Source organism: Lissotriton vulgaris, chromosome 10 (genome assembly GCF_964263255.1).
Source record: "Lissotriton vulgaris chromosome 10, aLisVul1.2, whole genome shotgun sequence".
NCBI lineage: Eukaryota > Metazoa > Chordata > Amphibia > Caudata > Salamandridae > Lissotriton > Lissotriton vulgaris.
The window spans coordinates 805,505,064-805,523,970 of NC_141698.1; the positions used below are offsets into that span (position 1 = coordinate 805,505,064).

Below are 18,907 nucleotides of genomic sequence, written 5' to 3' on the forward strand. Positions count from 1 at the left end.
CCAACTAGCCCAATAGGTACCTCCAGTACGCGCCACAGAGCTGCGTTGCAGAGAGGTGTCAAAAGGCGTACGACCTGGACCACTTCTCTGCAAAGCAGCACAGTGGCGCTTACTGAAAGCAGCTGGTTGGCTAGTTAGCCCCCAGGGGCCCTCAGGTTTGAAGTGCAATTATTTCCCAAACTTAAAACGCGCTGCCGGCTGTGTTCGCACACGTCACCTCAGGCCCCGTCCCCTCCCTTCCCCATTGTGTAAACACGCTCTGTGTCCGTTTTAAGTTGGGAGATTAAGTCCCCTTGAATACTGAGGGTCCCTGGGGTCAAACTAGCCCACCAGGTACCTCAAGTAAGCGCCACAGAGCTGCGTAGCAGAGAGGTGTAAAAAGGGGTGTGGCCTCTAGACACCTCTCTGCAACACAGCTCCGTGTCGCATACTGGAGGTACCTGGTGAGCTAGTTGGCCCTCAGGGAACCTCAGCATAGAGGAGGAATTAATTAAACTTCAAAAGCGCCACAAGGTGTGCTTGCAGACCTGTCACCTCAGGCCCCGGCCCCTTCCTTCACCATTGTGCAAATGCTCCCACTGGCGAGTTTTAAGTTGGGGAATTAATTCCTCTTCAATACTGAGGGTCCCTGGGGAGCAACTAGCCCACCAGTTACCTGCATTAAGTGCCACAGAGCTGTGTTTCAGAGAGGTGTCAAAAGGGGCACGGCCTCAGAACACCTCTCTGCAACACAGCCCCCTGATGCATACTGGAGATTCCTGGTGGGCTAGTTGGCCCCCAGGGACCAGTATTCAAGGGGAATTTGTTCCCCATCTGCAAACGCACAAGGGAGTGAGTTTGCATAGTGATGCAGCAAGGGGGCGGGCCTACGCGCAATGCCGGATTTTTTTCAATTTTTTTAAGAAGGGGGCTGTGTGGACCCCCCAGTTCTTTTCCTATTTTTTTGGCCCTGGGGACCCCATAACCCAGGGCCTGATCCCTTTTGTCTTTTAAAAAAATAATAATAATTTGGAAGGGAGCCGCGTGGCCCCTCTCCCAAGGCCATAATTGGCCCCGGGAACCCCATACCCCGGGGCTTGGCCATTTTTAAAATTATTTATTGGAGGGGGCTGCTTGGCCCCCCTCCTCAGGCCATTTATGGCCCCGGGGACCCTATCCCTCGAGGCCGGCCTTTCCCTTATTTTATTTCTTTAAAAAAAATGTATAATTGGGAGGGAGGCCATGTGGCCCCTCGCCCGGGCCACTAATAGCCCTGGGGACCCATCCTCTGGGGATGGCCCTCTCCGTTGGGGACCGTGAGGGGGGTCCCCAATCCCCCACAGTCCCGCCGGCTCCCCGTCTCCTGAGGGAGCCGGCATTGCTTTTCCAGATGGAGAGATACTGACATGTAGCTCCCCGTTTGGAAAACCAATCTGGTTTGGATTTTGGAAGAGAGAGCTGCTCTCTCTTCAAAAACCCAAACCAAGTTTGCTATGGCAGGGCTGGAGCCACAAGGCCCAAGAATCTGAGCTGCCCCACAATGATATTCCAAGTACTGCTAATCTTGGGCGCAACAATAAGAAATTCTTCACTGGGCTCCAAATATCTCTAGATCAAGTTGTGGGAGCAATAGGTTCAGCATAGAGTTCAAGCTGCTTAGTGAAGAATATTAGGAGTTCAATACCTTGTTTATACTTGGAAGAACTTTCCCTACCCCAACAGCAGACAACAAATCTCTTATCCAATTAAAAGTGTCTCATTAAATACATGGGTTAGTGACTAAACTGTTTGACTGTCTGTTTCACTCTGTCTGTTGTTGTGTAACCAGCTGCATCAGTTGGTCACTAGCTACATGAGTGTCTATATAAGTTATTGATTAGTTGGCTGAGTATTTGTATAGGAGACTGAGTGTATGTGTGGTTGAGTGGGGGGTGTGACTCTGTGCTTAGATGTATAAGTGGTTCATTGACTAGGTGTATGAGTTTAAGAGTGCATGTGGAAACAGTTGTTTGGGTGAGTGAGTGTGTTTATGGGTGTGTTGATGATAGAATATATGTCTCAGTGGTACATCTCTAATGAAGTACAAAAATAAAAGACAGTGTATGTGAGAGTTGGTGTATATAAATAACTATAAGTAAGAGCCAGTGATTGTGAGAGTGACTGTATGGATGAGTGCATACATGTAATAGTCATTTTATAGCGCAGTAGGTATGAGTTACTATGTATATGAATAAATGAGGTAGTGTGTGTATAACTGTGTATGTGAGTAAATGTAAGTGGGATTGATTCTTTGCATGAGTGAGTAGGATGGCTGCATACCCAACTACGATGAGTGCTGGTGTGTCTATGTCTATATAGGTGTATGAGTGCATTTGATAGTGTTCTATTGATCAATGACTGCATGTATGAATGATTCTGTGGGTGAATGGGTAGGTGTGTGTGTTGACCTAGGAATCAGTAAGTGGGTATGTAGAACCTGGTATTGATATGTCAATGGTTTAAAAAATGGTACTCTGTATTTTATAGTGAGTGACCAAGGTTATACTAGTGTGTGATGAGGTGTATCAGCTTGTCACATGAATGATGTCATCAGTGATGTAATTTGAGATGCCATCAGTGATGTCACTGACCATGTCATGAATGATGTAATATGTGACATCATCAGCAGTGCATTGTGGGCGTGAAAGTTATAGTTAGCAGAACTAACTATAACGGAGGAATTTCTATGGTTTTGTGTAAGTGAAATGTCCAGCTAACTATAACATCCCTGAAACCTATGTTTTTTTCAGTGAATTTCTAAGGCTTTTTAAATGCTAATTCCTAACTATAACGTGTCTGAAACCTAAGGTTATTTCAGTGAATTTCAAAGGTTTTTAAAATGGTAATTTCAAACTACAATGTCTCTAAAAACCTATGTTTTTTTCGGTGAACTTCAAAGGTGTTTTAAATGATAATTTTTAAGTGTAATAATAGTTATATCCATTTTTGGTACTGATTTTCTATAGTTTTTTAACTGTTTATTTTTAAATATTGTATTCATTAAATAACATTATATATTTTTTAGGAAAATTGCAAAAAAATGTTTTTTTAAAAATTGAAACTGAAATATTGTGGTTTTTTTGTTTTATTTTTTAATGTAAAATATTTAAATTATTTTCTTTATTACTTTTTTTTCCAAGTTTTTTTTTGAGTCGTGCACCCAAAGCATACCCATCACGATGGGTGTGCGGATTCAAGCAGCCATTTTCGAAAAGTCATGAAGGATCCGCGTACGATGTGCGACGACTTCCTGTTTTTTCACTTATGTCATATACATTTAACATTACGTGATGTGCGCAATTGGTATGCGACCGATCGCCGACCCCTGCTCCCGCGCATTCGTGCTACATGTGCATTACGGTACTCGATGCTTGCGCGGTGGTGGGTCCCGCGTGACATCCTATAAGTGCTGGTGCGCGCTGGGTGCGCTACTCCAGCAAAAAAATGTTATGTCTAAAATTATATATATTTATCTTTAATATACATATTAGGGCAAGAGATTATCTAAGATACTTATAAAAATAATATATCTGTACTTATAATAAACTTATATTACTTTCAAACATATTTTCGTGAAGTAGCGTTGGGTGCGTGCTTCATGAGCGCAGGGTTCGCGGATCCCATGTGACCTAAAAAAATATATTTGATTGGTTAATAACATTTCCCACTATAACTATTGAAGGACCCCACCCATTTCAATCATTCTTGTTGGAGCATCTTTAGAGAGACATCTCTTTTCCTTCAAGAACCCTTTTTTGCTTCTATTTTTGGTATTTATAAAAAAAAATCAAAAACATGGCTTCTGGACAGCAACAGCAGCAGGATGAAATATTTCAGAAGAAGAATTTTTGCAGGAGACACCACATCCTCAAAGGCCTGAATCCATTGTGTGGAAATTCTTCACTTTTCCATCTGGGGAGAAAAAGGTCATCGTAAGGAAGGTGACAAGCAGAATTTGTCAACGAGTGCTGTCAAGAGGTAGTGAAAATAAATATTCATGTATAAACATCTACGAACCATACATCCTCTGAATCTGGCTAGGGACGAATGTAGGCGGGCTGCGATGAACCCCTCACCTGCAGTGCCAAGTACATCTTGAGCGTCATCAGCCATACCTGCACCGGACATTAGGCCAGAGTTTGCCTTCCTTGAACAGCACTGTGTGAAGTGCAAAAAACTATTATGCTTCGGAGAGCAGTCCGTGGATGCAGTTTGTGCTGCACAACACATCCATTGTTGTTAAATGTTTGTTTTCTTTTGTTTTTTGGAATGATAAATAATTCCAGAAGTTTCCTGTTTTATTTGTTCTTTTTTTGAGAAAATACCCCAAAAAATACAAAATTGTTCAAAAAAATATAAAAGAAAAAAGAAGAAAACAAAGTTCTTATCAGAACTACCTTATCTGGTTAAAGAAAGAACTATACATGCATGGTAATGTTTGAAAGTTTGGTTGAAAATATGTGTAGAGCATGAGTGACTGAAAGAATGTATTAGTAGTATAGGGTGAATTTATAGGTGAAGATTTATGAGGAAGTACTGCAGCTTGACAGTGCAAGCTATTTAGCTGCATTGCGATGTGGCACTTCCGAAGCACAGGGATGTGACATATGTACATAAATATGTTGCAACTCTATGCTTCCCTCTGCACTGCTGCACCAAGTGCAGCCATATAGTGACAAAACGATTCAGAAAAGGGGGTGTGATGGACAGAGTATCTGAATTAAGCAGAACACTCGTACCCAGTCAACAGATCAGGGCTTGATCCATCATCGTTTTTTAGCTCACTGCACCATCCCAGCTCAGAACCTGGCTACATGCAAATTAGTCTGTCCCTGGCCCAGTGCATCATGGGAACAGGTCAGACCTAAAAACGGTGATGGATCAAGCCCTGATCTGTTGACTGGGTAGGAGTGTTCTGCTTAATTCAGATACTCTGTCCATCACCAACCCCCTTTTCTGAGCCATATAGTGACAGGCATGTTTGCACCATGGTGCAAGGATGTCTGTGTCGTGGGTAGATTGTTTTTTGTGCAGAAAGGGACACTCTCCTGCACAAAAACAATCAGTAAAGGCATTTTCCTCTTTCAATGTATACTGTGGAATGCAGCATGAATTTAAAGATAAAAAATTAGGAGAAATGAAAACAATTCTCCTCGTTGTGCCTTGCTACACTAACTCTAGGATGCCACAGCATTCACACACATCTCCAGATTTATGATTTCTCATAAATCTGGAGTTGTATCTTGTTCTATGAGGGTTCCGTGGGAACATCCACACCAACACTTACGGAACACCCCTTCAACACAAAGTTCTGTCTATGAAGGGATTGTATTTACATGGAGAAGAAAAGTTACGCAAGGTGGCTTTTCCTCTCTTTGTAAATATAAAGGAGTGTCTGGCCCCATCACTAAATTACAAAAAGTGACGTACTGGTGGTGCAGGGGGCTTGTTAATCAGCCCCATTAGTGCTTAGGTATTGGCAGGCTGATACAATAAGAACATAGTACTGGTTGGGTGATTGAAGAATTGCATGAGAGTGACAGGATGTGTCCTACGCTGCATGGGTTCTACTTCAGTATTTAATGGAGTAAACCAATACTATGTATCTACTTAGAGATTTGAAGGAATTATTCACATTATATTGTATGTGTACTCGTGTTGGTGCCTAAGTCATTTTATAAGAATACTACTAGTAACTGGAATGTTGACAGTGCTGCAGAGTGAACACTTAATTTATAAGTGCTCATGTATTGATGGAGTGATAGGATGAGTAGATACTGGTAGATAAGTGATTAAAGAAGTGCATGGGACGGACTGGGCGATTCCTACACTGTATAAGTACTAACTGGGTATTTAGAAGAGTGTTTCAATAACATCCAGCTAGTTAGAGGTCTGCTTGGATAGTGCACAAAATAGTATAGCTGTACTTGTGTTAAGAACACGCTTCTGTCAGGATGATTGCAGGAGTGGACACACACTCACAGTGTGATTCCAGACAGGCATGACTATTCCCTGGACTTTAGCAGGAGAGACTCAGTAGTTTGGAAGGGGTTAGGGGACAGCATACATTGTGCATATTTGACTGTCCCACTGCTTGTCTGTATGCCTGACTCATTCTGCAAATGCATAGACAGTGACTCAGTTCTCAGACTGCTAGTAGTTGACAGCAGTATAAGTTTAAAAGCACTTATGTGTCAGCAGAGAGATTAAATAAGGACATGCTTCTGTCAGGATGATTGAAGGAGTGGACACAGACTCACAGTGTGATTCCAGACAGGCATGACTATTCCTTGGACTTTAGCAGGAGAGACTCAGTAGTCTGGAAGAGGTTAGGGGATTGCATACATTGTGCATATTTGACTGTACACAAACACAGTGCATAGAAATATTTTAAGTGCATAGGTATTACTATACTGAATAAATTATTCTATGGTTCTCAATGGGTGATTGGAGGAGTGTTTCACTACTAACAAGGCAATAACTGCTCAGCAAACAAACTTTATAGAATAAAACTACTGCATAAATCTCTACTGTTACATTAACTTTCTACAACTACCTTTTCATATAACTTATAACTAAATACAAATCAGAAACCTTTCACATTTCTCTACTGTAGCTCTCACCATATCACTGAAAAACATATATGAGTATGTCTATACAGAACTCTATCTACACCACATGAATTCACAATACAAGCTTCAATTTGAAATCAAACACCAAAAATATTGTCACATATTTTAACTATACCTCTGTAGACACTTATAAAAACTACTGTCATCACTAATACCTTAACTGAACATATACATTTCCAATTTCAAATCAACACTTAAAATAATGCACTTTGGCAAACGGCGCTGATGTCCCCTAGGGCATCTGCAATTAGTCTCCGTTTCCGCTTGATACAACTTAAAATCCTACACAGGACATACATGTCCGGTCCCCTACTGGCTAGACTTAGCAGACGCCCGAACGACTTATGCTTGCAGGGCTGCGGCTTAACTGGTACTTTCTATCACACCCCATGGGAATGCCCCGTAATTCAACTCCTGTGGACCAGGGCCACCAAGAAAATGGCGAAGGCACTGGGGAAACAGATGCCAATGACACCTAAGGGATGGATCCTCAATGTCTGGGGGGCAACAGATCTGGCATAGAACATCAATGGTTGGCCCTCGGCTGTCTCCTCATAAAACGCTCGATGTCTATGAAATGGGGCTCATCTGACCGTCCTCTGGTGGTGGGATGGACCGCAGAAATGGAGCGTGCTATGGTCGCCGAAAAAACTGTTTACAAAATCAGAGGGTGCCCCAAGAAATGGGACAAGAAGTGGGGTAAATGCAATGATTATAGGGGTGAGATCTGTGGCTCTCCCAACACGGACATGGCCATGGACATGTTGAGAACTGTGCATCGAGACCCGAATTGATATGTATTGAATATTATTCTATTGTGTGTTATGTCCCTTTCTGTCATCGGATGTTTTGTAAGATTGTAAGTGCTTTGATTTTTGTTTGCGACCTTAATTACCAGAATTGATTCTGAATGTCCCGATGCCTGTACTTTGGTCACATTTTATGCCTTGTGATTCTTTGTTGCTGAATGTGCTCTGATTTTGTTTCTTTTCAATACAATTTTAATTAAAAAAAATAATTATGCACTGTAATACTAATGTACATATGCACACATGAAAACAATTGGTCATAATCAGCAATCCCTATTGCAAAACACACATAATATTATACAAACTGTATATTTAACAACATTTAAACACATTGCAAACAACTATAATAAATATTTCTTCATTAGAAAATATATCACTAACTCCAAATGTTATGAATTATATTTTATGATTAAAAACAAAGTACCACATAGAACACCTCACAAATTAGTAACTTACTTTTCAAATTGATTTGTAGATTATGAAATATCTGAATAACACACCAGATTTTCTTGTGCACACAATGCTCTTAGCAAAGCCAAAAAAATGACAAACTTTCCCTCCCATTCTGCACACATATACATGTAAATATCAAATCACATTGCTTCCCAGATTCGTTCAAAGTCTAACACACATTCCTATTGGTTACACATATCAACCCTTGCCAACTGACCTCTAACTGAACCAAAAATTGATTCTGGAATAAATTTTGGAGTCACGCCTGGTCCGTGCACCGTAAGCGATGGAACCGCTGATCCAGACGAGACTTCAAAAGTATATGAAAAATAGGTTTACCTTTTTTTTCATAACACAATACTTTTAACTATACTTTTGACTTGTGAAATCTCACTGCAATTACATATAACTGTAATATTAAAAAAATACTCATTTTAATGCCACACATAACTCCCCAACCCTACCCCCATTCTAATTAATGTCTGTTAACATAGTAACAGTTCATAGAACACTCAACTGAACACACAAGTCACAAGTTCAGCACACAATGTTGCAAAAACAAACAAGAAGTGTGCTTGACTTTCCAAAGTACAAGCTTATTTTATCTAAGGTACCTTTCAAACTGTTTTTACTAACCAATAAGAAACATGCTTTTTAAACACAGAAACATGCACCCTATTTTTCAGTGTATAATGTTCTCAATCAGCTAATCATTTTGCTGCTTTTTTTTTAAACTGCATCCTGTCCTTCATTTTAGAAACATCTTATTTTACAAACTGCCTACTTCAGCTACAGACATCTTCTGAGTGCATCCAGGCTTCCCTTCAAGATGTTTAGAGTGAGGATTGTGGGACAAAGCTATATTTTCTGGTGCAAACGGTATGCTAAAAGCAAAGGTATTGACAAAGACCTAGCTTTGCCAAATGTAGACATTAAATGGGTTGGACAGAGAGGATTAAAGTGGCACCAATTAATGCGATTAAATCCTTTTTGCAACTCCAAAACCCTGACCTCATAATTGTGCAATATGGTGACAATTACCTAGGCACTTTGACTGGGGTAGGTCTGGAAATGCTTATGAAAGACACCTTTGCAGAATTGATGTTACTTTCCCCACAAACTGCCTTTGACTATTCTAACATATACCAAAGACAAAAATGGAACTGGTCCAATCAATTTTGTCCACAGATTGAGAAAGCTAGGAAACATGTCAATTAAGCTGTTTCTGCTTATCTCAGAGATTATATTCACAACAACAATCTGCGTTTTAATATGGATGGCATCTACAGGAGAGATGGTGTACATTTCACAGATGAGGGTAACAGAGTCTTTAGACTCTGCATAGGTACTTACTGGTAGCTACCAAAATCTCCCAATAAACACAAGGGCTCTTTTTAGAGCCACCCAAGATCCAAACAAATAACACCTTCGACGCTGATGACGAGCTTGGCTCGTCATGGCGTAGCCTCTTCGCACGCTGATGACGAGCCCAGCTCGTCACGTAAAGTGCGTTTTAAAAAAACTCAGCGTGCGAGCGGAATTCCGCTAGCGCGCATGGAGATAAGCTACATTTATAAAAAAAAAATATTAAATTGTTTTGCTTGGAGTCACGCACCCAGCACGTTTTGGAGTCGCGCACCCAGCGCATTCACACCAGGGGGCTGCACTCGGAGTCGCGCACCCAGCGTGTTCACACCAGGGGGCCGCGCTGAGCGTTGTGACTCCGTAAAAAAAAAAACCTGCCTCCTACCACTAATTTATATTCACCCCGGGGACCCCATCCCCCAGGGCCTATATGCAACAATGGGGACAATGGAGGAAGCCCCAATCCCCCCACGGTCCCGCCAGCTCCCCGCGTCCTCTGGGAGCCGCATTGCTTTTCCACATTGGGAGCTGCTAAGATGCTGCTCCCCATGTGGAAAAGCAATCAGCTTTGGTTTTTGGATGAGAGAGCAGGTTTATCTGCTCTCGCTTCCAAAAACCAAACCCCAGTTTGCTATGACAAGGCGGGAGCTGCAGGGCTCCTGTCCTGCCATAGCAGACAGCAGTGTCTCGGGGTGGGCACCCCTGGACACTGCAGGAGCCAGCCTTGTGGGGTGGCGGTCCCCAGGGCCATCAAGGGCTCCAGGAGGGGGGCCACACAGCCCCCTCCCAACATTTACAAAGCCCCGGGGGCTGGTGATCCTGGGGGCTTGGCGTCCATCCACGGACCCCCCAATTTTATTAATTAGAGCCCTGGGGAGGTGGTGGTCCCCGGGGCATGTGGTGGGTCTCGAGCCCCCGAACAGGAATCAAAGCCCGGGGGCAGTGGGGGGGCATGTGTCCCCACAAATGTATTAATAAAAGCCCCAAGGTGGTAGTCCCCAGGGCTTGGGGGCTTGGATGCCCCCCACATTAAAAATCAAAGCCCCTGGGGTGTGGCAGTCCCTGGGGCAGCGAGGGGCTGTGTGCCCCCGCAAATCTTTCTGCAAAACCCTGAGAGGTGGTGGTCCCCGGGGCAGTGTGGGGGAATTGGGGCCCCCCACACTTTTGTTTTTCTGCCCCCAGAACCTGGCCCACCCGGAGGCTTTATTTAGATGAAGCGTTGGAGCCCGCACTTTGTTTTTTTTTCCATTTTCAAGGCTGGACCCACGCACCCAGCGCGCATCAAGGCATTTTTTTTTGTAATGCTTATTGGGCCCTGGAGGTCCTTGTGGGACCCCATAAGCAGACCTAGGGTGCCAGGGTGTTTCAACCCTGCCCCCTATTCTTGTTTTGTGCCTTAATTTTACTGTTTTCTGGTACCTCGCTTCTACTGAGGCACAAAATGGCTGCCAACAGTTCCTGCTTTGGGGTGTTGACAGCCAATTAGAATGCAGCTCGTGATCAGCCCGTCCCGACGTTGTCCGGGAGCAAAAGGCTTGGGAGCAATCAGGCTTCAGTGCCCCCACCCGCCCCGACGTTGTCCATGGGTCCCCCGGAGCGCACCCGCGGCTGTTTCACCTACCTTAGCCGCGGCTCCTCCCCGTGCTCCTGAGTTCACCGCTCCGCTGCTCCTCGCCACTCCTCACCGCTCCTCGCCGCTCCTCACCGCTCCTCCCTGCGCTCATGTCCGCCGCTCCTCCTCGCGCCCCTGTATGCCGCTCTTTGTTGCGCTCCTGATGTCAGCACGCACGTCGCGACCGGCGCTACTTCCAATAGACTACTTTTTTTATATCGTAAATTTTTTAAACAACTTATATATTTTTTTTTATATAGCCTATGTCCATCTGCTCCCCTTCACGTTTTCAAAGATGTATTGGGTGTTTGGATTGGTGGTGTAGTTTTCGAGTTTACCTGGCTCAAAGGACACAGTTCTCTCTTTATAATAGTAGTATATATATATATATATATATATATACATATATATATATACATATATATATATTGAATGCACCATAAGCCCCCCTCCACCTCCTTGGTAAGAATACATTGGGCACAAACTCCTCATGTTTATTCGGCTTGATTTATTTACCATCCAATGTCATAACTCCTTTCGATCAGCGTGTGACCTTGATCAGATAGTGAAACCCTTTGCGGACATTATTTTAGTACAAACCCACCTGTGTCACTTGATTGCTTTAACAATGGACATGAAAATCATACTCTCATTACGGTTTAATGGCATACTGGCACTTGCTTATGGCCCCCAAGTGAGGACAGACTTCCACTTCATTTCGAAATGTAAATTTCGACCTGCAGATCCAAACTTTTTGTCTAAATAAATACATACATGAATAGACATTTCACAATTTAAATTAATTTAAAATCCTTTAAAATGTATTTTAAATTAATTTAAAATGTTTTAATTCTATTATCATAGTTTTAAGACTCTATACCTAATTTATTTCAACAGGGAACCATATAATATTCAATAATTTCATGCTTGAATTCTTTAAATAGTTTGTTCCCCTACTTACTTCAGTGCAATGTCATTGACATTCGTCCTCTTGATATTATAAGAAGCATAATTAAGAAGTCTAAGATATGAGCCTTAGCAGCATTTTAGTGTGCAAATAGAGCATAATAGTCCTGGTTAAAGTGTGTTTGTGCTTCCTAACTACCTGTATAAGTGCATAGTTCTATAAAGTGTATAGTGCGACAATGTGAAACTTAAACTTGTGCAACACAATAATTTATCCATAATTAAAAATCGATGATGCACACCTCTGAATAATCTTATTTTTTGTTAATCTTATTTTTTGTTACTTTGTTGATTTTGTGGGTTTAAAAATTAATTGATGGATTGGCGGTTGGATATAGATAATTGTACATCTACACACATAAATCATAAATAGCATTATACAAAGGTTCTCGGGTAATATTATCTTGAATTGGCGGATACTGTTAATTTTTGTACCAATGCTACCATATTACAGTGCTAAGAGGAAAGTGTTTAAATGAAATTATGAAGATCCTCATTGTTATTCAGCTCTGTCGGTGTCTTACAGTCTAATTCTAGAAACTTGCGTGACTCTAACTGACGTGACAGTCGTTCTCTGTTTCCACCTCGGCGGAGGGTCGGAATGGCATCAATAACAAAATACTTAGACAGTCAAGATTATTGTCATGTTCCGCTTTAAAGTGACCTGCCACCAGATATGTGGCATCGCTGTTCACTATGGCCCGTAAACGCTGGAGAATTCTCACATGTACCTGCAGCTTAGTGCTTCCAACATATCTCAGGACACAGATACACGTGAGCACATACACTGCATACTCAGTCCAGCAGTTGAAATTACCTCGTATGACTACCTTGATGGAACTAAAGGGTGTCTTATATTATGTGGTATTGACCCTGAATTTGCATGCACTGCTTGATGAGCACTTGTAAAATCCTTTCCTAGGTTTGAGCCACAAGGTACTTTGGCCTATTTCAGGACTGCTTTTGACTAATTGAGTTCTCATGGATTGTGCTTGTGTAAAGATAAAAGATGGTGATGCAGGTAAATCTGGGTGCCATTACAATTCCACTTTACAATTGCCCTTATCTTCCTCTCTTGACTACTGTACGTGGTAATGAGTCTGGATGGATTCTCATCTTCATTAGTTGATATTTTTAACATTGTTATTTCTATATCTAGTTCTATTTCCCTGCTGTATTGTTGTAACAAGGACTCCCTCGTTCTGGTCTTAGCTTTTTTTGTTGCCTCGTTCAAAATCTTATCACTGTATACTCTGTTCCTGAATCGTACCTTGGCTTCGTACATGCATTTGTCTAACTCTGCTGTTGTACTGCAAATTCTCTTAAGCCTAAGGAATTTACCAAAGGGTATCATTTTGACCAAATGCTTTGGGTGGGCGCGTCTAGCATGCAGTGTTGTATTTCCTGACATTGCTTTGTGGTGCAGTGTCATCTCAAGTTTCGTATCCGACACATACACTCTCACATCCAAGAAGTATTTGCTTTGTTCACTGATCTGTGATGTAAATTTCAGGTTCACATCATTTCTATTGATTTCTAGGATGAAGTTAACTGCGCTGTCATGATCTCCCCTCCTGACAATAAAAACATTGTCAATAAATCTAAGCCAGTGCATGACATGTATGGAATACATTGCAATGTGTGTTTTCATTAGAACCTGCTCCTCTCACCAGCCGACATGTAAACAGGCATAGCTGGGGGAGAAGCAGGCTCCCATAGCTACTCCCCATTTTTGTCTAAACAGGTCCTTCCCTGAGAGGAAAAAATGTATTGAACAGCGCCACCTAATTACCTACAACACCATTATGTTATGATTATAGTTGGTCAAGGGTCTGGTGCCAAGGAGGTGTTTAACGGCTGTTAGACCCACTTGATGGTCAATACTCATATATAATGATTCAATGTCTAATGTAATCAGCAGTTGTCCTTTTGTCCATATAATTCAATTTAGTCAAAAAGTCACCAGTTTCTTTAATGTAAGTGGGGAGTTTCTGAACATGCTCTTGGAGATAATAATCAACATAATGTGTTATATTCTCGCTGATGCCGTTTTTTGCTGAGATGATTGGGCTTCCAAGAATGAGTGTTATTTCCTAGTGTATTTTAGGTATAAAATAAATTGTAGGGAGCACTGGGAATTTATTATGCAAAAATATAAATTCTTCTTTAGAAATTAAACCTATATATATATATTCACTGAAAAAAAAACAGGTTTCACTGACGTTATAGTTAGCTGGACATTTCACTTGTACAAAACCAGAGAAATTCAGCCTTTATAGTTAGTTGAGCTAACTATAACTTTCACCCCCGCAATGCACTGCTGATGTCTTCACATATTAAATCATTCATGACATGGTCAGTGACATCAATGATGACATTACTGATGATATCTCAAATTAAATCACTGGTGACATCATCCACACATCCACTCACACATCCATACAACCTCTCATACGTCCACTCATACACCCACACAACCAAACATACCCATTCACAGACCCATACAAGTGCTTACTTAACCACTCACTTATCCATAATCACTCACACACCAGCTAACTCACTCATAGAGCCTGATCATACAACCAGTTACCCACCCATAGAACCACTCACCCACCCATACAACCACTCACACATCCACACATTCACCCATACAGCTACTGACACACCCAGAGGAGCTGAAAGAGGCAAGTGAGGTGAAGAAAGAAGCAACAGAAGTGCAGGCAGAGGGATAGAGAGAGAGGCAGGAGGGGTGCAGATAGCAGCAAGACAGGTGCAGAAAGAAACAAAAGAAGTGCAGAAAGAAGGAACAGAGGTGCAAAAAGAGGCAACAGGGGTGCAGAAAGACATAGGAGGGGTTCACAAAAAGGCAAGAGAGGTACAGAAAGAGGAAAGAAGGGTACAGAAAGAGGCAAGAGGATACATAAAGAAGCAAATGAGGTGCAGAAAGAGGCAACAGAGGTGTAGAAAGAGGCAAGAGAGGTGCAGAAAGTAGAAGGGATTTACAGAAAGAGGCAAGAGAAGTGCAGAAAAAGAAAGAAATGTGCAGAAAGAAGCAACAGAAATGCAGAAAGTGGCAAGAGAGGCGCAGAAGGAAGCAAGAGTGGCTTGCACACCATTAGTATCAACTTAACATCCACATTTAGCAATAAGTAACAGGTGACCATTCTAGGTTTTGCAAAGTGCCTTTCACAATGCTGTAACACTTGTCGCTGCATTTTTAGTAACGTTTGAGCCGTTTGAGCTAGAAACAAGGCTTTTTTTTCAAATCTGCAGATTAGGGAGCAGATGATGGATTATGTGGCTAATGCGGAAAATGTATATTTGTGCGAAAGTCGGTGTAGCCAAACAGTTGCATAATTCTAGTGGCCCTGCTCATACCTCTGACTAGGTCCAGAAGTGCTCATCAGTGATTCCTTCTTTTTTTTGTCTCATTGAGTTCATAGTTTAGCTTCTATGGAAATGAGGAAGACTAAACCTGAGGTTACCACTCCACAACACAAACTACCATACCACATAATTATTCTTCATAACACATAATCCCACTCTATATAATTCCTGTAAAATAAATATCACATACTTTTTATCAACAAAATTTCACTGCACAATTTACCACATAATTCCACTACACACAATGTATATCCAGTCCAATCCGCAAAAACATTATTAAAATATTTTTACATTTACATCGCCAATAGCTCTAACTCTCGCAAATGCGAAACCTATTACATTGTAAACACTTCTTTAACTAGTAGTCGCTTTTGCACAGTGGTAGGGAAAGGGTGCTGGGCCTCCGACCAGCGCTCAGGAATTCCACTGCGTAGGACTTTACAGGAGGTACCAGGAGGGCTTCTTGGCCCCAAACCCCTCAGGAGTAAATTGGACTTCATCCCACATCCTATAGTCTGCCAGGAGGTGTGTTTGCAGAGTGATGAAGAAAGGGGGGCATGGGCTTCGAAGATGTTTTAGCAAACGTACTATGTGGGACTTACTGGAGGTAACAAGAGGGTTAGTTGGCCGACAAGGAAACCCTGGGGGGCCAACTACTCCTCCTATTACCTCCAGTAAGTCCCACACAGCAGGATTGCTAAATTGTCATAGCAGGCCACGCCCCCTTTCCCCACCACTAGCTGAAAGCTGGCCACAGGCCATGCCCCCTTTCTGCACCAATCTGCAAACGCCCCTCTCAGTGCTTTCTAAGTTGGAAAATTAACTCCCCTTAAATACTGAGGGTCCCTGGGTGCCAACTAGCCCACCAGGTATCTATAGTAAGTCCCACACACCTGGAGTGCTGAGTGTGGTCCGAGGCTACGCCCCCTTTTTACACCACTCTCCAAACACTGCTCCTGGCACTCTGCTGCTCGGGGGATGAAGTCCACTTGTGTCCTGAGGCCCTGTTGTATTTGTTTCAGAATAACTCAAAAGAAACTTTTTAAAAATGTAATCTGAAAAGTGAAAACAATATTTTAGCACTTCTGCAAAACACTTGTTCCAAATCTAGACAAACTAATGCACTGTCAAACAAACGTGTGTGAGGGAAACCTGCCAAATTGAAACAATTGCAAGCATATTATTTATTGAAAAGAAAAAAGTAAACAAGCATTTGCAATGCAATAGGTCTCGCATTTGCAAGAGTTTAAGCTATTGGCATTGTAAATGACAATGCCTTTTATCTATGTTTTAAAAACCAACACGTAAATAAAAGGCATTGCCATTTAAAATGCTAATAGCTCACTCTCACAACTGCGAGACCTATTGCATTGAAAATGCTTGTTAATATTACTTCCATTAATTATCAAAATTTCGTTTTTAATGTGATATCACTATGTTTTGTTAAATACATTCTAACCTCAGTGTGACGTGCCTTCTTTAGAAAACAAGCATTGTCAAAGCCAATCGGTCACACTTTGCCCATAATTGTTGGTAGAACCGAACTGGCAGAAGGTCAAGCTGAGAAAACATCTCCATAAGGAGCATGAGGCACTGAAAGTCCTTCCACTAATAATTATTCTTGGAGTCATGCAATCTGAACAAGAGCCTCTATTTAAAATGAATTATTCGTCTCATTCTAAAACATCTCCTGGTAAGAAGTTAATTTTAAAGTTACTTAGCTCCCTCCATCAGAAAAGAGTGACCTATTTGAGCCAGGTCCCAAAGGGGTGAGAGTCTGATAGGTATTGTGTGCAGGAATTAGTCCATTTGGTAATCTAGGACATTTTACCAAATACAGTTGGTTACATTCACTGAATGAACCAGATGACAAAATGGCTTGATCATACTGAATCAAAGATACAATTCCTATTCCTGAACTCCCCCTCACAGTATTGCCTTAGGTGGACATGTGATAACTATTCCCTTATGTATTAAACAATATCTGTTTCCTGGACTACAGTCAGAGGCCTGCCATTCCTCATCTTTTTGCACTAGGATAATGCTCTCACCTCATCCAGCCACCACCACCAATCCCCAAGGTACTGCTTTAGACACTGAGGCTACTGTCCTTGGAGGCTACTCTAAAACCCCTAGGAGGCCACAATGCTGACAAATTTGGAGCTCACGTTCCCTAGCTCCATGGGCGAGTAACTCAGCCAGCTAAGCTAGTCCATGAATTTGTCTTTGCATTCTGGGACTCGTAGTCCTGATTCCGGAATGGCTGAGCAATTTACGCATGGAGATGGGAGCACTGAGAGCTCAGCTACTGGTGAACTAGGACTAATTAAAAAGTTTATGATGAAGTGTCACTGAAGTTGTCTCAGGAGTCTGGAAATGGCACACATTACCGCACTGAAGACATGCCAATGTAATACACAAGCAGATTGAAAACTAATCAGCCCCGGGCCGTGGTGCATTCAAACAAGAAAGGGGCACAGGGCAGCTCTAAGAAACCCTAATCAGGCATTTAATCTGTAAATAAAACGCACACAAATCCGCTCGAGAGGCAAAATCAGTTCTGGCGTCTGCTGCTTCTGCCTGCTCGCGAAGGGGAGGGTACAGCGCTCCCGGAGAGGAGGAGTTCCTTTTCCGAAGACAGCCGAGGAGCCGGGGATACAGACATTCCATGGGAGGCGAAATATTGCACAACACCGGCACCTGCAGGAAGCACTGCCCATCCGCCCGGCTGCTTTGCGCTGCTCCGCTTCCCGCGGGCTAGGAGGCACTGACTGTTGTAGAATCCACGCCTGGACCTCAGTGACGGGAATTTAGGAATCGCAAAGCGGACTTGTTGACCCGTCCTCTATCCCGGAGAGGCGCTGCGCCCGGAATTGAGTACCTGAAGTTGCCCCCGCTTCCATTTTGGTGCATCTTTCAGAATTGTGTGAGTACCGTATGTTGGAGTCGTGCCTCTGCTGCATTCTGCCTGACTGACTGCTGTGCGCTAGAGGAGGGCGCAGGCGGACGCATGGCTATTACTATTCACGCTGCAGTGCTCGCTTTAGTCGGTTTTCTGAATGAAAGAGTGGAGAGCGACCTCTCGTAGGAGTAATAATCCTCATGCTAGCGCTATTAACACATCTGGAATTTCTGTCATTTTTATTAATATGACATGCTCGCAGGGTAAATGGGTGCACGGTACAGATGCAAGCAGATGTGAATGGGGTGCACAGAATTGTCACCAGGAGTGCGTGACATACGTCACTTGATGACTGCACTGGAGAGTGAATAATTATTCATTTTGCATGAGATTGCAACGTCCGCGTGCAGCTGGCTGGCTGCTGTCCTGGGATTACGTGCGCTGCAGTCTTCCCTAGGCTGGAAGCTGTTCAGGTGTATTGCACGGCAGGAGAAAGACGCCGCACTTTCTTTTCAGATCTATAACTTGGATTGGCTAGTCTTCCCTCAAACACTTCGATGAAAGGAATACGACCACAGAGAATGATTGGGACCCCGCGAATACCCCGTAGAGAGATACTCACGGGCGGCATCTATGTCTGAACCCCTTCACGTGTGTCCGAAAGGTCATCGCTCCACCAGCCTGCGCTCTGCTGCCTTGATTCTATCTTGCATTGCACGCACAGCCAGACATTCATTCGTCCGTTTGGGGCGTTTTCTGTCTG

The 18,907-nt window shown here is 42.7% G+C and overlaps 1 protein-coding gene across 1 annotated transcript in view; it reads left to right on the forward strand.

Annotated features, from left to right (window-relative positions):
• The first annotated feature begins 17,885 nt into the window (after positions 1-17,885).
• The window catches only part of MYRIP (myosin VIIA and Rab interacting protein), a 1,654,117-nt gene continuing 1,653,095 nt past the window's right edge, over positions 17,886-18,907 (forward strand). The window contains exon 1 of the mRNA XM_086941723.1: positions 17,886-18,168. The gene's annotated coding sequence lies outside the window, so the exon portion shown is untranslated. The remainder of the gene's footprint in view (positions 18,169-18,907) is intronic.